Source organism: Nicotiana attenuata, chromosome 6 (genome assembly GCF_001879085.1).
Source record: "Nicotiana attenuata strain UT chromosome 6, NIATTr2, whole genome shotgun sequence".
NCBI lineage: Eukaryota > Viridiplantae > Streptophyta > Magnoliopsida > Solanales > Solanaceae > Nicotiana > Nicotiana attenuata.
The window spans coordinates 82,169,355-82,177,672 of record NC_031994.1 but is presented as its reverse complement, the minus strand read 5'-3'; positions in this window follow the sequence as shown (position 1 = coordinate 82,177,672).

Genomic DNA, 8,318 nt, shown 5'->3' with positions numbered 1-8,318 from the left:
AGAGTTCAGAGGGTTCTCAAAAGGATCCCAAGGCAGTACACATACTAGAGGGGGCAGAACTTATTTACTAACAGTAGAGTGAGAAGTGATGGACACAAATTGAAAAGGTTTTAGTAAGAAACTGTATTTAACCAAAAGTCTTTTTCTTTTGAAAATAATGTAGTAGAACAACAGAGACTTGTTTGAAGAGATGAACAGAAGTCAAAACACCTTAGGACAGGTTTACACATATCTAGTTCACATAACCAAGTAAATTCAGCAGTCACACACAGGGGTCAAGGGGTTTGGGATACATAGAACATTTGCCTGCAAACACACAACCCAGCAAAGGTCTAGGACTGGTTTGGACATGCTCAGAAATAGCTGACACTGGCATAGTCACAAAACCATACATGAAGAACACAACCATATAGAGGGGTGATAGGGATTTTTGGAATTCATGGGATATAGGATGGTAAGTATACAACAAGTAAGAGATAAGACATGATCAGAAACACACATAAAGGGGAATATACTGATCTAAAGGCAGGGGAAGACATAATAACATGCTGATAATGTAACCCTTAACTACTAATTTCACAACAAAACCATAAATAAAAGCAAACTAGAAACAATAAGAGAATTATGTTATTGTTGGAACTTTAAATTGAAACTAGGACATACCAGTGAAGAGGAGAGTAAGCAGAATGAAAGAACAAGAGAGCAGAAATGGTTAGCCTTGGCTTGCAGCCGGCTAACTTAGAACAGTAGCAAATAGCACAAGAGAGAGCAAAGATTTTTTTTTTAGTATGAGAGATAGTTTTGAATCCATGTGTTCGTGTCTTGTGCTAATGAAAGACTAGAGTATTTATAGCTTGAAAACAGGTAGCAAATAAGGTAAGAATCATAGTAGCATGGTAATTAAGGAACTCAGAATCAGTTAGTCAAAAAATCAAGGCAAGTACTCCCTTAAGTCAAAGGAATTAATTCAAACGGTAAGAACCAGTAGCATATAAGGCAAGAAAAATCAGTACATGACTAATAAGGAAAGAATTAAGGTTCAGTAAGCATATGGTAGTCAATTAGGACTAAGTTCGGAAAACTCCAATTAAGGAAATGATTCAGTAAGAATAAAGTACCATAGCAAATAAGGTAGGGGGATCAGTCAATCTAAACAGACAAGGTAGAATTTTAGGGTTTTAAAAGAAAATCTTTCAATCAAACCATCAAATAAGGAAATCGGAATCAATCAAGAGAGAGTTATGATTCTATACTTCAACATATAAATAGAGAAGAACAAACAGACGTAGCAAACAGGCAAGGTCAGCAATATCGACAAAAAGAGGCAAGAGATGAACAATCAAGATGAATACAATCACATAGAGGTGATATAACTAGGCTAAGGACTCAGTAAAACCTATTCGAAGCACGGTAACCACAGAAACTTAACAAGAATTGAGCAGTCATGCTAACACATAGAACCATAACAAAGAAGATCTAAAAAAAATTAGGGCTTTTAACATAGGCGAGTTGAAAAAGAAGTAAGAACATAGAATCAGTCAAGATATGTAAGGATAGAAGTTTCAAACATAAAGAATCAGTTTTAACAAAGTGTATAAGAAGTTCCAAAAACCCTAGCTTTAGAAGAAAGTAAAACAACTCGCAATCGATGATTTTTTTACAAAAGAAGTTTGAGAATAGTGTAAAACATAGAAAGAAACAGACTTGAATCGTCAAAAATAGCACATATCTAAGAGATACAAACGAAAGTTAGGGTTTCAAAGGAAACCCAAATAGAAACGGAAGAACCTGCTATAAACTTCAAAGATCGTAGCAAATATGGTGTGATTTTTCCCAAAATCACACCGGAGAAGCCATGAACAACCAAAACAGCAACCCTAGATACAAGTCAGCATGGCCCAGGGCCCTTAAAGGCCTCAGAGATGAGGAGCAAGGCGATGGAGGGACCATTGTAGGCTTGGGGTTGAAAGGTGGTCGCCGGAGAAGACCGGAGAGGGAGGCGGCGGTTGAAGATGGATTAGGGTTAGGTTGAGAGAAGAGAGAGGACGAGAGCATCTGAAGGCAGCGGGTATGGAAAAGTGATTTAGGGGGTCGTTTAGAATTAAAAAGGAAAGAATGAACGAGGGCCATTGATCTTTAGATCAACGGCAAGGATCTGATGGGTTTTGGGTCGGGTAGGTGTAATTAGGGCCTGGGTCGGGTATTTTAATCCGAAATTGGGCTGGGGTATTGGGCTTAATTGGCTAAAATTGAAAGCCAAATCCGGCTACAATTTAAATAGCCAATTTTCCCTATTTTAATTTATAATAAATAATAAGCAGTTTCTGGAAAATAATTTAATGTTCCAAGATGATTTAAAATATATAATTATCATTTTAAAAATATAGGGACCAATTTCACGCATATAAAATGTTATTATACATAAAAGGGCTAATATTGCAATTATATGCAATTTAGCTTGAAAAAAACCAAATGCAATTATAAAAAATACATAAAAAATATATCAACCATATTTTAGCATAAGTATAGAGATTAAATGAATAAATCATCATAACAGTAATTTGGGAAATAATTATTGGGGATTTTAGGAATAAAAGGGAAGAAAATAACTCAATTTAAATCCTTAAAATCATGGAAAAAATTATAAAAACCTTGTGCATGCTTATATATGCATATATATGCTATTTGAAGGTATTTATGCATATTTAATAATATATAGGGAAAAATTGGGTATCAACAGATGCCCCTCTTTACCCGGGAAATGATGGCCAATTTTGACCGGATGGGATGTTTTGAAAGACGGAGGCCGAACTCCGGTTTTCGAGTTGCCTACATATCCCTGATCTTACAGGAATCAGGCCATGTGTAGTTCTGGATTCACTCGCGGAGTATGCCGATGAAATTATTGCAAGAACGGACACGAGATGTGGAAGCGGCTACGATAAGCGGTTAAGGCTCGGGACGGTTGGAGGGAACTGGAGCGAGATTGCTCCTGCTAGGATAGTGGTTGCTTACTGGTTACCTGCAGATAGAAGATGCTACAAACGTACTTGCGAAAACTTAAACGTGATGCAGATTCCCTTTGGACCATGAAGGTTGTCTTCGGACGGTTAAAGATGACGTCCTTGGACCATGACATCCTGGGCCATGAATTATTTAGTGAGGGATTCGCAGGCCATGAAATGGTGTTCTCGGGCCATGAAAATGGTGCCTCCGAACCATGATGCCTTTGAATAATGATATGCAAGTTTGAGGGATCCTCAGGCCATGGCATGGTGTCTTCCGGCTATGAGAATGATGCGTTTAGACTATGACGCCTTTGGACAGATTGGCGATGTTTCAGCCCATGAGATGCAATAATATGATGTAACAAGACAAGTCTTAGTCTTGTGAAATGGAGGGCAGAGCTTAGCCCGATTGAGAAGCATGTAGATAGTAGTAGAAATAGAGCAATATCTGTGCAAAGAGGGACGGTGCTTAGTCCTTTGCAAGTGGGGAGGCAAGGATTAGCCTTATGCAAGTGGGGAGTCAAGGATTAGCCTCATGCAAATATGGAGGCAAGGATTAGCCTCATGAAAATAGGGAGTCAGGGCTTAGACTCATGCAAGAGGGAGGCAGGAGTTAGCCTTATGCAAATATGGAGGTAGAGCTTAAACTCATGCAAGATTCGGGACAGGGCTTAGTCTCATGCAAATGGAAGGAAATGCTTAGCCTTATGTAGATATGGAGGTAGAGCGTAACCTCATGCAAAGAGAAGGCAGTGCTTAGCCTTATGCAAATATGGAGTCCGGGATTAGACTCATGCAAATATGGAGTCAAAGATTAGACTCATGCAAGTATGGAGTCAGAGATTAGACTCATGCAAATATGGAGTCAAGGATTAGACTCATGCAAGATGGAAGACAGAGCTTAGACTCATGCAAACATGGAGTCAAGGATTAGACTCATGCAAATATGGAGTCAAGGATTAGACTCATGCAAATGTGGAATCAGAGATTGGACTCATGCAAGTATGGAGTCAAGGATTAAACTCATGCAAATGTGGAGTCAGAGATTAGACTCATGCAAGTATGGAGTCAAGGATTAGACTCATGCAAATGTGGAGTCAGAGATTAGACTCATGCAAGTATGGAGTCAAGGATTAGACTCATGCAAATGCGGAGTCGGAGATCAGACTCATGCAAAGAGAGAATAGCAGATAAGGGTAGAGTATGTCTTAGCTGGGATATATTCAGTGTCTGATGGCCGGATGGATGGTGAATTTGCTTTGTGTATACATGTTTCGCGAATGCTAACGTTACGTCAAATGTGCCTGCGTTCAAAGAAAAATCGTAAGTTTTATGAGGGGAGGTTGGTTCCTTCTTCGTCTGCCGGCCTTGCTCTGCTCCGCTCTGGAAACCCCCTTCGAGTTCCCCTAGGCAGTACCCGACCGTTATTGTCACGCCCCAAATTCTAGGGACATGACCGGCGCCCGACCGAGTAGCCCCCAGTCAAGCGGACCTGGGTGCCTTTCCTAACCCACGTGTTACCCCATGTTTTCTTTACTCAATATTCCAAGAATTAGCCATATAATTAATTTAGAACACCTTTTTGCAAAACATACATACGTACATAATAGTTAATGAAATTACAAATTCTTTGCCCAACATATGAACATAGATTTACACGAGTTCTTAACCCACATCTACTGTCTACGGAGCCTGTAAAAGTACAATAGGATAATACAATATTTGCCGGTAACAAGGCTCCGGCTATACCTTACACAGAAATCAAAATAAAACTCCAGAAACAAAGCGGCCTGAGCCACGCAGGGCCCCGAGAGGAAAGGGGCTCACCAAAAAGCTGATGGAAGACGAAGGGGGAGTTACGATCGGTGGGCTGGAGTACCTGCTACAGATCCACCTACAATCATAACACGAATGTAGCGCCCCGGCAAAAGGGACGTCAGTACATTTGAATTGTACTGGTATGTATAACAAACTTTACCCTGAGTAACCTCAAACCATACACAAGTAATAAACAATAGAGGGAAACAACAATTGAATACTCACAAGGAAAACAATCAAGGCAAACAAGTTGACAATCTCTCCTTTTCCCCATCATCATTTCCACATTTTCAATTTCACAATGTTCTCATATTTCATTTCAATAGTGATATCGATCACTTTCCACCCTTATTACCTCGGCCACCCTTGTCACCACAACCCACACCTTATTACTTTCGTGTTGCGGCGCGCAACCCGATCCCACCGAGCAATCACAATTCACAAACAATACCACAACAACAACAATTTACAAGGAGAACAGCAACAAGTTTCAGGAACAACAACAACAAATCCCAATAACAACAGCAACACATCTCAAGGAACAACAACACAACTCACACAGGGTTTATATGACTATCAATGCCATTTCCATCTTTTTCAACAACCCGTTGTACCATTTAAATCACAAAAATAATTTTCCACAACTAGCCAGAAAGGATGTTACCACAGTTATCCCAATTTCACCAATTTCGATTCCTTTCCATCATTTATTCCACAGTTCTTACCACATAACACATTCGCAATCACAACTTGGTTCATTGCCGTTTACTTGCACAATCATATCGGACGCCTTAACCAACAACGTTTAAGGCACAATATTTACATCAATTCACAAATGGTTCACACAAGTAAACACATACTACTCACAGGAGTTTAACTTCACAACTAATCCATGAAGATATCACATACCAAGTATTTGGACACCAAACATGGCGATTTTACAACGGTTAAAGTCAGCCATACATACCTGGAGCTGAATTCCTTTTTAATTTCTACTTCCAATTCACCAAAAAATCTAGCAACGTCAATATAGTGCACAAATTAATACACATAGCTTAGAATTTAAGGTTCAAAATCACTGCCCGAACATATTTAGGCTATTAACCCCTTCTTTGCACAAGTCTTTGCTCCCACCCAAATTACTCCCACTAGGTTTTAGGTTATAGAAAGGCATGCATGTATGAGTTCAACCATTATTTCCAAGAACCAATGCATGAGACTCCCCCCCTTAGTTTAAACCAGAAATCCAATGAAAAGGGTTAGGGATTTTACCTGTAAGAAAAGGGGTATGAAGAAAAGCTTGAAATTTCCCGGCCCGGATAGTTTTGAAGAATCAAATTTTGGAGAAGATGACTTTCTCTCTCAAGACCCTCTCTTCCTCTCTCTTATTTTGTGCAGAAGATCGTTAAGGAATGAGGAGTTGGATGTTTTATTACAAAGGGGTCGGGTTTTAAAATTTAGAAAAATAATAGCCCGAGCAAGATCTGCGGTCGCATTCTGCGATCGCAGAATCGAAATGCGGTCCGCAGATTGGACCGCAGAAGTGCCCCCAAAACTCTGAGGGGTCTGTTTGGGTCTGCGACAGGAATGCGGTCCGCATTCCTGTTATGCGGTCGCATTATGCACCGCAGAACTGACCTTCACAAATCCTTGAGAAATTTATGCGGCAGAAATGCGGTCCGCATATTGGTTATGCGATCGCATAATAGACCGCATTTTCAACATTAATTTTGACAATTCTTCTGTTTCACTCTGCGGCAGAAATGCGGTCCGCATACCAACTATGCGATCGCATAATGGACTGCATTTTTGACCTCAAATTTGACTGACCACTGTTTCACTATGCGGTAGGAATGCGGTCTGCATACTAGATCTGCGACCGCATTCTGGACCACAGAATGACATTTTTCTGGAAAATTGATTCTTTTGACTTTTAAAAGCTTAGATCAATACCAAGGGTCCGAACCGCAGTGAGCCTGCGAGCCGCGAAGAATTCTACACATTCCTAACACATATTCGGAGCCGACACCACAAGTAACTAGGTTTTGAGCCCAAAATTTCTACGGGGCCTCACATCCTCCCCCACTTAAAATCATTCGTCCCCGAATGAGGACCTATCCCAAACTTTTCAGTATTTCAGAGATTAGTTGGTTTTGAAAACATGTTATGCAGATTCCTATACTTTTCACTATTTCCCATATTTTTAGAAAATTTTTGCCAGAGTTTCCTTTGTAATTAGAACATCTCCACCTGACAGAGGGCCCCCGAAACACAATTTCCAAGCCTCATTACTGAATTACAACCCTCCCCACAACCGTCATACAATTTCCTACCTTGACAATTGCACACATTTGATCACTTGATACTCTTTGCTTATGAATCAGTTATTTCAACGAGTTTCACATAATTTAACTACTTCAACATATTATATGCATACAAGTAACTCATTACCAATCTACACTACTATCAGTTGATTACTTAACACAAGAGTCTTTATAAAATTTTCATTTACCAAAGAGATGTTCGCAGGACTTAAAACAACCACAACACCTATAAGTCTTGCACAACTAGAGGAACTTCACTAGCATTTAGGAGGGAATCAATTTGGACCTAATGATAGTTGTTTTAGAGATAGAAAGGTCACATAATTTCTTCTAGACTTGATCAAACATATGGGGATATTTCTCTTTCATTTCTTTCTCCGCTTCCCACGTAGCTTCCTCAACTCGTTGACTTCGCCACAACACCTTAACTGAGGCAACTTCCTTATTTCTCAACTTACGGACTTGTCTATCAAGAATGGCAACCGGAACTTCTTCATACGATAACTCTTCATTAACCTCGATAGTCTCGACTGACACGATGGTGGATGGATCTCCAACCACTTTCTTCAACATGGACACATGGAACACTGGGTGCACTAATGACATTTCGGGAGGCAATTCCAACCTATAGGCCACCTGCCCTATCCTTTGAATGATCCGATAAGGTCCGACATATCTAGGACTCAACTTCCCTTTCTTCCCGAATCGCATGACTCCCTTCATAGGAGATACCCTTAAGAACACCCAATCATCGGCTTGAAATTCCAATTCCCTTCGACGAACGTCCGCATAAGATTTTTGGCGACTCTGAGCAGTTTTCATCCTTTCCTGAATGATTTTAACCTTCTCCATAGCCTGGTGCACAAGGTCTGGCCCAATCAGTTCTGCTTCACCCACTTTGAACCATCCAACCGGAGACCTACACCTTCTTCCGTACAATGCCTCAAATGGGGCCATTTGGATGCTAGCATGAAAGCTGTTATTGTAAGCAAATTCTATAAGTGGCAAGTGATCATCCCAATTACCTTTGAAATCCAAGACACAAGCTCGCAACATATCTTCAAGCGTCTGAATAGTCCGCTCGGCCTGACCGTCAGTTTGCGGATGGAAAGCTGTGCTGAGATTTACCGTGAGTACCCAAACCTTGCTGAAATTTCTTCCAAAAATT